Source organism: Cetorhinus maximus, chromosome 4 (assembly GCF_964194155.1).
Source record: "Cetorhinus maximus chromosome 4, sCetMax3.hap1.1, whole genome shotgun sequence".
Lineage (NCBI taxonomy): Eukaryota > Metazoa > Chordata > Chondrichthyes > Lamniformes > Cetorhinidae > Cetorhinus > Cetorhinus maximus.
Window position 1 is genome coordinate 112,367,479 of NC_135882.1, and position 15,559 is coordinate 112,383,037.

Below are 15,559 nucleotides of genomic sequence, written 5' to 3' on the forward strand. Positions count from 1 at the left end.
GAGGCAGGACTGGGAGAGAGGGAAAAGGACCAGAGTGGAAGGCTGAGACAGAGGCAGGGTTGGGGGAATGACGAGAGGGGAAGGGTGGGAGTGTTGGGACTGGAAGTGGAAATGATGAAACATAAAAACATAGAAACTAGGAGCAGGAGTAGGCCATTCAGTCCTTCAAGCCTGCTCCACCATTCAATATCATCATGGCTGATCCTCTATCTCAACGCCATATTCCCGCTTTCTCTCCATACCCCCTGATGCCCCAATGTCCAAAAAAATATCAACTTCTTTCTTGAATATGCTCAGTGACCCAGCCTCCACAGCCTTCTATGGTAGAGAATTCCACAGATTGACCACCCTCTGAGTGAAGAAATCTTTCCTCATCTCAGTCCTAAATGGCCTGCCCCGTATCCTGAGACTGTGGCCCCTGGTTCTAGACTTCCCAACCAGGGGAAACGTCCTCCCTGCATCTAGTCTGTATAGCCCTTTTAGAAATTTATACATTTCAATCAGATCCACTCTCATTCTCCTGAGAGGGGAAGGATGAGACGGGAGCAGGACTGGGTGTGAGGGGGTAAGGAACAGGGGGAAAGAGTGAAAGACTGTCCAGGAGTAACATTTAAAAGACTGTCCAGGGAAGGTTGAAACATTCCTGGGGGCATGTTCATGAGACTGTCCAGGGGGTGGGGACACACTATTGGGGACATGTTTAAGAGACCGTCCTGAGAAAGAAGCCATGCTGTCAGGGACGTGTTTAAGAGACTTTCATGGCACTGTACAGGCCATTTTAGAGAGATCTGCATGGCATGCTGTCTTGGTCCAAGTCTTGGGTGGGGTAAGGCCTCTCTGGGCAGTGACAGTCATAAACAAAATGGTGAGTAGGGCATGGTCAGTCGACTGAGGCATTTGGTCCTGGGGTTTAGAGTCATTGTACTGGGAAGTAGAGGGCACAGTTACATTCAGGGGAAGCATCCAGATTCTGTAGGTTGGCAATTGTAAAGTCATGGGGTGTCTCAGGAATAAAGGTGCATGTGGCCTTGAGAAGGGGAGGGTCAGATCGACAAAGGCATGGAGACGTCAACACTGAAGGGAACAGGAGAGAACAGGAATGTCAAGGTGGACAATGATGGGGTCAAGGGTAATAGGGGGAGGCTGGATAGTAACAGGAGGGATGGGAATTAGGAGATGATGACTGTGGAGGAGGATGGTAGGAACTTGATGGGTGACAGGGGAAGTTGGAAACTGGTCGCACTCACATAGGTAAGGATCACCATGTTTGCCTTTAGTGATCAATGACGCAGGTGGAAAAACAAGCTTGAGGAAATGATATGGGAGGGGTCTCAAGAAGTGTGGGAGGAGTCCAACACTACTATTTTGGGCCGATTGAAGGGGTACTATATTAATTATCTGCTCAAGCTATGGAGAACAAGGCTCAGCTGAGTACTGGTTTCGAGGGTCAAATGCCCACTGAATGAGCATTGCTTATTTACAGATGCTGCGTATTCAGGCAATATTTCGTTAAGTATTGGGTCTACAGATGTTGATCTGAATGGCCATCTGCTCCTGATTGAGGCATATCAAAGGGAACGAGAATCAAACAATCAAGGGCCACGGCTGCTGGACAGAAGCTACTTGCACACTACAAACCTCGACATTCCCATTGTAATGGTCAAAGCTTACAATGCACCTTGCTTACAGTCATGACATTAGTACAAGGCTAATGGAGGCAAGCAGACAGTAGCCTGATTGAGGGTTATAGCACTTGGGTGTGTTCACTCTAGTCAAGACCCTCATTGTGAATGTGCAGTCATGTCTGAGGGGAATGCTCAGCCACCTGTGCACCTCCAGGATGTTTTTCACCTGCAAGGGGTGGCCTGGGATGCCATGTCTATACTGAGGGAAAGCCAAGGGCTTGACACTGGATTCCTGGCTCAGGGATGGAGGGAGAGCATTCAAGGTGAAGTTGCAATGATATCTTACTTCTATTCATTCATAGATACAAGGAGGATTGGTGAATGCAGGCTCCAGACTGCCTTGTTGCCCGCTGTGATTGTAATGAGGAGAAGAACGGCCCATCACCAATTGGTATGGGTCAGGGAGGAGTATCAGCCTAAGCATCAGGAGGCAGTGGGGCCCCAGGAAGTTTCAGGTGATCTCGAGGAGGGGTAAAATCCATGAAGATGTGTGGCACGACCAAGGGAAATGGATGATGTAGCTCATACATGGAGATGCGCAAAATACAATGCCGCAGGCACCTTAACTTGTCTAGGGATGTGGTAGTTCACATTTGCCATCTTCTCCATGAGGAACTAATGCCACAAGGACTTTGAGGGCATCCCAAGCCAGTGGTTTTGAGGGTGACTGCCACAATGAACTCTTGCCAGCGGGTCCTCCCAGGGATCCACGAAGGACCTTTGAAGAATATCACAATTGGCGATATACAAATGCATAAGAGAGGTGACAGATGCATTTTTCAGTTCACCATTATATTCAGCTCCACATGAATGATTCAAGCCAGCTACCAGAGATGTGGGATTTGCTGCGATCTCAGGTTTCCCACAAGTTCAGGGTGCCATTGACTGCATACATGTGGCCTTGAGAGCTCCCTGGCAGCAGCCATTGAGATTCATAAATTGAAAAGGATTTCACTCTCTGAATGTTCAGTTAATTTGTGATCACAAAAATCATATCCTGCATGTTTGTGCTAGATACTCAGGAGCTCTCATGACTCTTACATATTGATGCATTCACAGGTGCCACAGATCTTTGAGGGACCTCAGCGCTTATAGGGCTGGCTCCTCGAGGACAAAAGGTACCCCGAGAAGACCTAACTGGTGATGCCTGTTCACTGCCCACATAATGCTGCTGAAGAGAGATACAATGCTGCACAAAGTCCTTGATAGAGCAAACAATTGACCTCCTGAAGATGCACTTCCAATGTTTGGACTGGTCCAGCAGGGGTCTCCAATACTCACCACAGAGAGTGTCCTATATCATCATTGATTGCTGTGCCCTGCACAACCTTGAGCTGTAAGGCGGGTATGTGTTGCCTGAGGGAGAAATTGTGAAGCAAGACATCTCCATGGGCGAGGAGGACATTGAAACTGATATCTCTGTAGAGGGGAGGGTTTAAATGAGCCACATGAAGAGGCCATTGCACACGTACATCACGGCAGATGTGTCCGTGACAACCTGATAGCTACAAGGTTCCAGGAGGAGTAAGGTGATCAATATTCCCTTCAGCCTTCGCTGCGTGGCATCTCCACCACCTTCATTCTCAGCTAGCAAATCTCATTAAAGTTCTCACAATGATTATGGAAATATCAATACTCACTGGATGCTCTGATGATGGAATCATCCTTGGAAGGGAGAGTAGCCTTGGCAACATGTGGCTGGTGTAGAATGTGATCAGCATTTCCTTAGCGCACATCCTTAAGTAACTCCACAAGGTCTGGTCCTTTCATGCATGGCCTCACCAAGTCAGTGTGCATCCAGCTTTTAAGCGTCTACAATTCCAAATTACAGGGATGCACTTATGTCAGTATGACATCAGCTCAATAAGGTGGCCCAAAAGTATCAGTCTTTCAAGCTTAGGGCTTGTATATGTCAAGAGGGAGCAGCATCCAGAGAGCTCTAATTCTCTCATCGCCTGCTCTAATAAATGCAGAATGCTGAGACATCATCTTTCTACTGCCCCCCCCAATCGCCCTTTGCACATCAGGATGCAGTAAACGTTAACATCCAGAGCATGCAGTAAAGTTGCGAGGAGTGTTTACATTGTCTTCACAGAGAGTGCCTCACCAGGACAATGGTTTGCGGAGGTGGAACCACTTGGGACCCTTCAATTATCAGAAGCCTGACAAGTCTCTATCCTGGATGACCTTTGCATTAGGGCAAAACCTTGCCCAGTCATTATTGACACAACAGCCAATGACAACATCTTTCCTTCTTAGACCCGCTGAGGCCTTAGGAGAGATGCATATACATCACTTTGAAAGCATCACAGTCCTCAATATAGTCAGGCTCACAAAGGCCATTCCTTTCTAGATACCCTAAGTCAATGAGAGCACTGTCATGCAATGAATTCCAGATTAAGTTGTGGGCTGTGCCTTTATACAAGGAGCACATAAAGCCCTGCAAAAGAGCCGTGCAGGTCCAACGTGAGGTCGTTGCAGGTAAGGAGAAGGCTTCATCAAGATGGGCACACACTTCTTACATCATACACTCTAACCTCTCTTGCAGTTAAGTGTAAGGTTCCCAATGGATTCTTAATTGCCTAGTTCAGTGAGAGTGGGAACTGAGCAAGGAATGACATTCAGCCTTAAATACGGACACTACAGCTTCCTGCAGAGAGGCATGGAAGCCTATGGGCGTCGAAGTTTTCAACTAAACTTTTCATAAACTGATTTTCATAAAGTTAACGCTGTTGCTAAATACACATTGGACATACGAATATAACGTGAGTCGCAATGGCTAATTGTGCCATCTACAAGGAGCAGACATCAGTGCTACTTCACTTTGAGGATACTCTCCATCGTGTTGTCTGGCACTACCACTGTGCTAAATGGGATAGATTTTGAACAGATTAGCAACTCAAGACTGGGTATCTTTTAGGCGCTGTAGGCCATCAGCAGCAGCAGAATTGTACTCAAACATAATCTGTTACCTCATGGCCTGGCAAATCCTCCACTTTACCATTAACAGGAGATCAACCCTGGTTCAATGATGAGTGCAGGAGGGCATGCCAGGAGCAGCACCAAGCATACCTAAAAATTAGGTGTCAACCTGGTGAAGCTATAACACAGGACTACTTGAATGTCAAACAACATAAGCAGCAAGAGATAGACAGGGCTAAGCAATCCCACAACCAATGGATCTAAGCTCTGCAGTCCTGCCACAACCAGTTGTGAATGGTGGTAGACAATGAAACAACTCACTGGAGGAGGAGGCTCCACAAATGTCGCCATCCTCAATGATGGAGGAGCCCAGCACATCAGTGCAAAAAATAAGGCTGAAGCATTTGCTACAACCTTCAGCCAGAAGTGCCAAGTGGGTGATCCATCTCAGCCTCCTCCAGAAGTCCCCAGCTTCACAGATGCCAGTCTTCAGCCAATTCGTTTCATTCCACGTGATATCAAGAAATGGCTGGAGGTACTGGATACTGCAAAGGCCACAGGCCCTGACAATATTCCAGCAATAGTACTGCTCCGGTACTTGCCGCACCCCTAGGCAAGCTGTTCCAGTACAGCTACAACACTGGCATCTACCAGGCTGTGTGGTACATTTCCCAGGTATGTCCTTTACACAAAAAGCAGGACAAATCCAAATCGGCCAATTACCGCCCCATCAGTCTACTCTCAATCATCAGTAAAGTAATGGAAGGGGTCATCAACAGTGCTATCAAGCACCACCTGCTTAGCAATAACCTTCTAACTGACACCCAGTTTGGGTTCTGCTAGGGCCACTCAGCTCCTGACCTCATTACAGCCTTGGTTCAAACATGGACAAAAGTGCTGAACTCCTGAGATGAGGTGAGAGTGACTCCCTTGACATCAAGGCAGCATTTCACCGAGTGTGGCATCAAGTAGCCCTAGCAAAACTGGAGTCAATGGAAATCGGGGAGAAAGCTCTCCATTGGTTGGAATCTAACCTAGCACAAAGGAAGATGGTTGTGCTTGTTGGAGGCCAGTCACCTCAGCTCCAGGACATTACTGCAGGAGTTCCTCAGGATAGTATCCTCGGCCCAACCATCTTCAGCTGCTTCATCAATGACCGTGATCAGGTCAGAAGTGGGGATGTTCGCTGATGATTGCACAATGTTCAGCACCATTCGCGACTCCTCAGATACTGAAGCAGTCCAAATGCAACAAGACCTGGGCTTGTGCTGACAAGTGGCAAGTAACATTCGTGCCACACAAAGGTCAGGCAATGACCATCTCCGACAAGAGAGAATCCAACTATCAACCCTTGATGTTCAATGGCATTACCATCACTGAATCCCCCACGATCAACATCCTGGGGGTTATCATTGACAAGGAACTGAACTGGACTAGCCATATAAATACTGTGGCTACAAGAGCAGGTCAGAGGCTAGGAATCATGCAATGAGTAACTCACCTCCTGACTCCCCAAAGCTTGTCCACCATCTACAAGGCACAAGTCAGGAGTGTGTGATGGAATACTCCCCACTTGCCTGGTTGAGTGCAGCTCCCACAACACTCAAGAAGCTTGACACCGTCCAGGACAAAGCAGCCCGCTTGATTGGCACCACATCCACAAACATTCACTCCCTCCACCACCGACACACAGTAGCAGCAGTGTGACCCATTGACAAGATGCACTGCAGGAATTCACCAAGGCTCCTTTGACAGCACATTCCAAATCCACGGCCACTACCATCTAGAAGGGCAAGGGCAGCAGATAGATGGGAAGTTCCCCTCCAAGTCATTCACCATCCTGACTTGGAAATATATCGCCATTCCTTTGTTGTTGCTGGGTCAAAATCCTGGAACTCCCTTCCTAATAGCTCTGTGGGTGTACCTACACCACATGGACTGCAGCAGTTCAAGAAGGCAGCTCACCGCCACCATGTCAAGGACAATAAATCTAGCACAGCCAGAGACGTTCACGTCCCTGAATGAATAAAAAAAATCACTAATCTTCATGAGTAGTTCTCCAGAGTCCAAAGCATCTCTTGCGAGATTTAAGTATTGGCCAGGCATCAGTGTCACAAATGATGAGCATTTCCTGATGTTGTGGATGCGGAATTAAAGGCTAGTCACTGGTGAAATTGTGTCAGAATTGATACAATTGGAGATCCAGATGGGATTTCATTGGGGATTCTTAAATGACTGCAAGAATTTGAAGCAAATTGAATATAAACTTGGAGAAGGATAGATGCAACATATATTTACAAAACAATGAATGAACACCCATGCCACCAGTGTGCTTTCAATACTTCTTAAATCTTCCTAACCCTATCACTACGTCTAGGTGCAGCCCCAACATCTTCAGCTGAGTGGAGGCAGCTGATTGCTATGCCTTGTTGTCTGAGATGACCTCAGCATGAGACTTCTGGTGGCCCAAGCCACGGCCTGCTAAGTGTCTCCTGCTCAGGTACAGATGCACCCTCCTTGGCCTGACCTTCTGGTGGCAATGGGGACACTGGCTGAGGGGAGGTGGAGCGGCAGGTCCTGGGTGGATGCCCCCAGGCTGCCTGGCTGGTGCTCCCCCTCCCATTGGGTGCACAATGGCCCCTCCCTGACTCCTTGAAGAGAAGGGGCACATAGAAGGTGGTCGAGGAGCCCTGTCCTTCTCTTGCCTAGCCACCGATGAATGCAGCCATACCTAGATCGATGTTGTGCAGATCCGAGTGCAAATCCAGCAGGAACTGCCAGATCTGAGTTTCCAAGGCAGCCGCCACCTTTCCAATGGAGCTGTCAATGCACTCGCATGCTGGATCCACAACTGCAGACAGAATGTGGATGGACTCCTTTATCCTTCGGTCCAGTCTGCAGACAGCCTCTGAAAACTCTGCCTGATGTTCCCCTGCCTGTCTCTGCATCTCCAAGAGGTCTGTTAGGGCTGAATCCAGATGTTTGTCATCAGACTCGGTCTCAGCTGGGGCCTGGTCTCCAGCAGTGTTCTGAGTGTCAGAGATCTTGGCTGTCACTGCCTCTGCCTGCTGTGGACCTGTGTCTCAGGGGTGATCACGAGACTGTGAACCCGAGCCCATCCTAGAACTAAGTCCCACTGAGGTCTGTGTACCTGTGCCGGTGGAGCGTGCAGACAAATGCAGTGACAGTTCTTCACCTGAGAAAACTTCTGCTTCCTCCTCAGAGCTCAGAGGTGGTCTGGGGGCTGGGGCTAAGTCATCTGGAGGACGACGACACCCCCCCCCCCCCCCCCCACCCCCCACACTTTTCTTGTTGGTAACTAGAATAGAGAGGAGAGAATTAGTGATTGACCAAGCAGGCTCATACATAAAAGATCACTCAAAGTCATTATCCCCATCTTGTCGATGCATACTGGATGCATCCTCACAGGCTTGTTGAGGGGAGGCCGACCTCACCTTCTACGAAGGAATGATCTCTCTCTCCTCTCCAGTGAGCTTTGTGGCCTGTTCCTCAAAACTGGATAGGGTACAGACCTCAAGGGATCCCCCTCCAGTCATGGCTCGCTGTCTTTTATTATGGGCAATCTTGTCCTGCATAAAGACAGAAGGATTGTCTGTGAACCCAATGGATGAAAGAACAGTTCAGACATGCAAGCCTATTGTCTCTACTGAGCCTTCCCGAGTAAGGGCTTATGATGTTGTTTGTGCAGACACTTACATGAGATTGTGAGCCTAAAGTGGCTGTAACACATTCAGTGCTGATGACCCATCAGCTGGTCGTGTGTGACACCCCTGTGCATTCTAACTCTTAGACTGCTTGATACCCTTATAAGAGGGTGAATTTGCAGTGAGTAGAAGTTTCACCTACCTTGGCGGAGCGCAGCAAATCATTCATGCATTTCCTGCACTGTAGGGCGGTCCTTTACTGGACCCCACGGGTGCTAGCTTCCCCGGCATGCTCCTCCCAGGCCAGGTTGGAGGGTGTCCTGTGCCCATCCATCAGGAAGAGGACGTCCCACCTTTCCTGGATGGCCTAGAGGAGAATCCCGAGGGAAGCTTTGCTGAAAAGTTGGGCCCAAGATTTTCTACATTTGGGTGCCATAGTGTTCATCTTCTCCACAGCACCTGGCCAGCAGTAAATTAATCCAGGTGCCATTTAAATATGGTGCAAGGAACTTCGACACAATGAGGTAACAGCAGGGCAGGCAACTTCCTGCCCGCCCGCCACAAGACTCGTTGAGCTCCTCACTAATGCATAATTAATGACCTGAAAAGTGGAAGATGGCTTGTGTTCAGACATCCCGTTGCCCAGTGGGAATCGCACCAACTTTCCCACCCACCACCGGATTTAGTCTCCAGAACAGAAGATTCTGCCCTTCAGAACTAGCATCTGGCCTGAGTGCCAGTTCAACTGACAATGACGTTTTGAAATTGTTCTGTGTCTTCTTCAGATATAACCTCACATTTCTACGATGACCTAGTACAATTGACCAGGATGTAAAAAACACTCTCCAAATAGAATTGTTGACTTAACATTATTCCAGACCTAGTTTTCTATAATCTAAACCAATATGTTGAAAAGCTCCACAAGCCTGCCTCCCAACTTAAACTTCTAACCCAATCTAGGAATAATATTTCTCAAATTCCATAGTACACCCCATAAGAAGTCATCAACATGCATCATGAAAATGACTGAAAGTTTCCCTTTCCAATTAAACATTGCGAAATTTGCTTTTACTTGAATATAATCCATTTTCAGCAAAACAGATCTCACTGAAAAATACCCTGGAAGCATCATTCAGGGTATAGATGTATTTGTTTAGTTTCCATAGTTTTCCTTCTGCATCTGCTGCCTCTTTGAGTCGTCTCAGAAACACTTTTCTTTGAAAAATATCGCCCTGCAGAAATGCAGCTTTGATGTTGACTGGTTTACACTCCCATGAATATGTGGCAATAATAGCTAAAAAGATTTTTAAGATCACTTTTCTTTCTGTGGGAGAGTCCACTTTAACATTGGTTTCACCCATTCACCCTTCAAAACTCTTAGCAACTAGCTTCACCCTAACCTTACAATTCCCATCTGCAGGAACTTTCTCAGTACAAATCTGCCAATGTAATAAAGCTGGTTGATCCTTATCTAGTACCTCAGAATAGACTCCAAACTCTCTCCAACTATCTAACTCCCTTTGTTTTGCCACTCTTATTGGTTTATCCTCACAATTATTGGCATCCACCAAAATTTTATGTTCATGAGGACTTCTACTTCGAGTTCTGTTAGACATTGCACTGTGGCCTTTATTTCATGATCTAATCTATTTAAGCTATAGCCTCTAATTGCACTTTCATGTCTGCTGAGACTACTACTGCGGATTTTCCTTTTTGCACTTTTGGAGGCTCTTTCTACAGTCTATGTTCGTTTTCTGATGCGAGTTGCTTCCAGACACACTCAGTACTTGCACTGCATTTTCTTACTCTCCAATCTTTCACCCATTCTGCTAATTCATGGACATCACTTCTAGGCCATCATCCTGAATACATCACCAATATTTAAATATGTCAGCAATTTTTCCTGCATGTACCAAAATTGTCACATCACTCTGTTCATTCGACCCCTCTGCAATGTATATTGCCGAGTGTCCACTCAGAGAAACTGGCCTGTGGATATGATAGCTCGGTCATGTGTGTCATGATCACTCATTGCCACTGTCCAGCCGTTGATCTACTGCATTCTGTTCCTCAGGACCTTCATCACAAAACACATGAGCATTCGAGGTATAAGGTGCCGTGTTTACTTCTATCGGTTGCTCAGTGTACAAGGACTTTTGATTAATCATGATGAATGAACCTTAACAGTTTGGTTGCCATGTTTAAGAAGTACAGTCTGGCCATCGTGGCCTCACCAGGGCCTTACCATTCTCTATGATATTTTCTTCTACTATACCAAATCTGAATTGAAGTCTGTCTCAAATGGGTTGGAATCATAGCTAGCACAAAGTAAGGTGGTTGTGACTGTTGGAGATCAGTCATCTCAGCTCCAGGACATCACTGCAGGAGTCCCTCAGGATAGTGTCTTAGGCCCAACCATCTTCAGCTGCTTCATCAATGACCTTCCTTCCATGTCAAGAAGATATAATAATTTTCACAATGTGATTGGAATTTATTGCAGAGTAACAGTGGGGTCTGTGTCTATGGGTCTGCATGTGTGTGTGTGTGTGTGTGTGGGGCGGGCGGGCGGGGGCGGGGGGTGGGGAGCGGTGGGGGGGGGGAACTAAATTGAATTAAAGGCAGCTGGTCTGAAGACTTTGATGTATCAGAAGATAAGCTATGTTTGAAATGTTAAGTCGGTAAACATGGATGAATTTTTAGAATGTGAGGTATAAAGGGAACATTTGCATTTTTTAATAAACCAGAGTAGCTTGAATTCAAAAGAGGGGGTGAAATGTTTCACTTAGCCAGGAGAAGTTAAGAAACAGTGTGTTTATTTTTCCCAAAAATTACTGGTAAAATTGGTACAATGATAGATTTTTATTATTAGAGAGGTAAAGTCCAAAGACATAATGAAACAATGGGAATTTGCATTCAAGTGTGAAAGCATGTATCAAGGAGGGCATTCTGAGATCTAACAAGTGAGAAAAGCCTCCAGCCTCTGTACCCAAACTGCTGTCTGCAAGAACTGAAGTTAAGAAAACTCACATTGAATTCAACTGTTCAGGGTATCATGTTACTTTACCTGGGTCTTTTAAAATATATGTGTTTTTACTGTGCTTTAACAGAGGTGTAACTGGGAGTTAGATTAATCAGGGGAGCTAGAAGTTATTATAGTAGTAATTTGTAAACCTATGTATGTGCTTAAAATCATCTTTTAAGTTTAATAAACATTTAATTTAGTTTTTTAAGAAATCTATAAGACTCGGTGGACTTCTTTTACTGAACTCAAAGCCTGCATCTCGAAATAAGTACGAATTGAAAATAGTTGCGAAAGTTGCTTCAAGTTACCCTCGGCGATTTGGGCAGCTTAGCATTTACCATCCGCCCTCCATAACATCCATCATAAAGTCAGAAGTGGGGATGTTCGCTGATGACTGCACAATGTTCAGCACCATTCGTGACTCCTCAGATACTGAAGTTTTCCGTGCCCATACGCAGCAAGACGTGGAAAACTTTCAGGCTTGGGCTGATAAGTGGCAAGTAACATTCACACCACATGACTGGCAGGCAATGACCATCTTCAACAAGAGAGAATCCAACCATCTCCCCTTGACATTCAATGGCATTACGATCGCTGAATCCCCACTATCAATATCCAGGGGGTTACCATTGACCACAAACTGAACTGGACCAGCCATACACAAACTGTGGCTACAAGAGCAGGTCAGAGACTGGAAATTCTGCAGTGAGTAATTGACCTCCTGACTCACTTCATGGAGGAAGACACGCGTAACATCCCCAAAATTCAAGAGAGTCGGGGGGCAGAGGTGAGTATGGTGGCCATTACCAAGGAGAAGGTGCTAGGAAAACTGAAAGGTCTGAAGGTCAAAAAATCACCTGGACCAGATGGATTACATCCCAGAGTTCTGAAGGAGATAGCTGAAGGGATAGTGGAGGCATTAGTGGTGATCTTTCAGGAATCACTGGAGTCGGGGAGGGTCCCAGAGGACTGGAAAATCGCTAATGTAACCCCCTTGTTTAAGAAGGGAGTGAGGCAAAAGACAGGAAATTACAGGCCAATTAGCCTGACCTCAGTCGTTGGTAAGATTTTAGAGTCCATTATTAGGGATGAGATTTCAGAATACTTGGAAGTGCATGGTAAAATAGGGCAAAGTCAGCATGGTTTCATCAAGGGGAGGTCATGCCTGACAAATCTGTTAGAATTCTTTGAGGAGGTAACGAGCAGGTTAGACAAAGGAGAGCCATTGGATATTATCTACTTGGACTTCCAGAAGGCCTTTGACAAGTTGCCGCACAGGAGGCTGCTCAGTTAAATAAGAGCCCATGGTGTTAGAGGCAAGGTACTAGCATGGATAGAAGATTGGCTGTCTGGCAGGAGGCAGAGAGTGGGATAAGGGGGTCCTTCTCAGGATGGCGGCCGGTGACTAGTGGAGTTCAGCAAGGGTCAGTGTTGGGGCCACAACTTTTCACTTTACACATTAATGATCTAGATAAAGGAACTGAGGGCTAAGTTTGCAGATGATACAAAGATAGGTGGAGGGACAGGTAGTATTGAGGAGGCGGGGAGGCTGCAGAAGGATTTGGACAGGTTAGGAGAATGGGCAAAGAAGTGGCAGATGGAATACAACGTGGGCACGTGTGAGGTCATGCACTTTGGTAGGAAGAATAGAGGCATAGACTATTTTCTAAATGGGGAGAGAATTCAGAAATCTGGAGTGCAAAGGGACTTGGGAGTCCTAGTCCAGGATTCTCTTAAGGTTAACTTGCAGGTTGAGTTGGTAGTTAGGAAGGCAAATGCAATGTTGGCATTTATTTCGAGAGGACTAGAATATAAAAGCAGGGATGTGCTCCTGAGGCTTTATAAGGCTCTGGTCAGACCACATTTAGAATATTGTGAGCAATTTTGGGCCCCGTATCTCAGGAAGGATGTTCTGGCCCTGGAGATGGTCCAGAGGAGGTTCACGAGAATGATCCCAGGAATGAAAGGTTTAACATATGAGGAACGTTTGAGGACTCTGGGTCTATACTCGATGGAGTTTAGAAGGATGAGGGAGAATCTGATTGAGACTTACAGAATACTAAAAGGCCTGGATAGAGTGGATGTGGGGAAGACGTTTCCATTAGTAGGAGAGACTAGGACCTGAGGGCACAGCCTCAGAGTAAAGGGAAGACCTTTTAGAACAGAGATGTGGAGAAACTTCGTTAGCCAGAGAGTGGTGAATCTATGGAATTCATTGCCTCAGAAGGCTGTGGAGGCCAGGTCACTGAGTGTATTTAAGACTGAGATAGATAGGTTCTTGATTGGTAAGGGGATCAAAGGTTATGGGGAGAAGGCGGGAGAACAGGGTTGAGAAACTTTTCAGCCACGATTGAATGGCAGAACAGACTCGATGGGCCGAATGGCCTAATTTCTGCTCCTATGTCTTATGGTGTTATGGTCTTATGACACGCTAAATCCTGTCCACCATCTATAAGGCACAAGTCAGGAGTGTGATGGAATATTCTGCATTTGTCTGGATGGGTGCAACTCCAACAACACTCAAGATGCCCGACACGATCCAAGACAAAGCAGCCTGCTCAATTGGCAACCCATCTGCCTCATTAAACATAGAGAGAGAGGAGGGACTAGTGGGTTTAGTGGCTTTAAAAGTGGATAAATCTGCGGGGCTGCATGAGATATATCCCAGGCTGCTGGGGGAGGCCGGGGAAGAAATATCAGGGGCCCTGGCAATAATTTTCAAATCCTCTCTGGCCACAGGTGAGGTGCCAGAGGACTGGAGGACTGCTAATGATATCCTGTTATTAAAAAAGGGAGGAAAGGATAGGCCAGGAAATTACAAGCCAGTCAGTCTAACTTCGGTGATGGGGGAGTTACTAGAAAGAATTCTGAGGGATTGAATATATCTGCACTTGAAGAGATACGGATTAAACAAAGATAGTCAGCATGGATTTGTTAAGGGAAGGTCGTATTTGACAAATTTCATTGAATTTTTTGAGGAGGTAACGAGGAGTGTTGATGAGGATAACGCATGTGATGTGGTCTGCATGGACTTTAGCCAGGCTTTTGATAAGGTAGACTGGTCAAAAAAGTAAGAGCCCATGGGATCCAAGGCAAAGTGGCACGTTGGATCCAAAATAGGCTGAGAGGCAGGAAGCAGAGGGTGACAGTGGATGGATGTTTCTGTACTAAAGGTCTGTTTCCAGTGGGGTTCTGCAGGGCTCGGTGCTGGGGCCCTTGCTGTTTGTGGTGTACATGAATGATTTGGACTTAAATGTAGGGTTCAAGAAGTTTGCAGATGACAGGAATATTGCTAGGATGGTAAATAGTGAGGAGGATAGCCACAAACTGCAGGAGGATATCAATGGACTGGTCAAGTGGGCAAAGCAATGTCAAATGAAATTCAATCCGGAAAAGTGCGAGGTAATGATCTTGGGGAGGGCTAGCAAGACAAGGGATTGCACTATGAATGCTAGGACCCTGGAAAGAACTGAAGATCAGAGGGACTTTGGTGTGCATATCCATAGGTCCCTGAACGTAACAGGGCAGATGGATAAGGTGGTTAAGAAGGCATATGGGATACTTGCCTTATTAGCCGAGGCAAAGAACACAAGAGCAGGGAGGTTACGCTGGAACTGTATAAAACGCTGGTTCAGCCACAACTGCAGTACTGCATGCAGTTCTGGTTGCCAGATTATAGGAAGGATATGATTGCACTGGAGAGGGTGCAGAGAGGATTTACCAGGATGCTGCTTGGACTGGAGGGTCTGAGCTATGAAGAAAGATTGGATAGGCTGGGGTTGTTTTCCTTGGAGCAACAAAGGTTGAGAGAGGACCTGATAGAGGTGTATAAGGTTATGAGGGGCATAGATAGGGTGGCTAGGAAGGCACTTTTTCCATTAGTAGAGAGGTCAATAACCGGGGGGCATAGCTTTAAGGTAAGAGGTAGAAGGCTAAGAGGGGAGTTGAGGAGAAATGTTTTCACCCAGAAAGTGTTGGGAGTCTGGAACTCACTGCCTGAAAGGGTGGCTGAGTCAGAAACTCTCATAACATTTTAGAAGTATTTAGATATTCACTTGCGTTGCCATAGCTCCAGGGCTACGGGCCAAACGCTGGAAAATGGGATAGTGTAGTCAGATCTTTGTTGACCGGCGTGGACACAATGGGCTGAATGTCCTCCTTCTGTGCTGTAAACATCTATGAGTCTATGAGTTGGTGCTTAATGTTGGTGGGGGGGGGGGGGGGGGGGGCAAGAGAAATACCTAAGTTACATGGTTGGTTTGGTG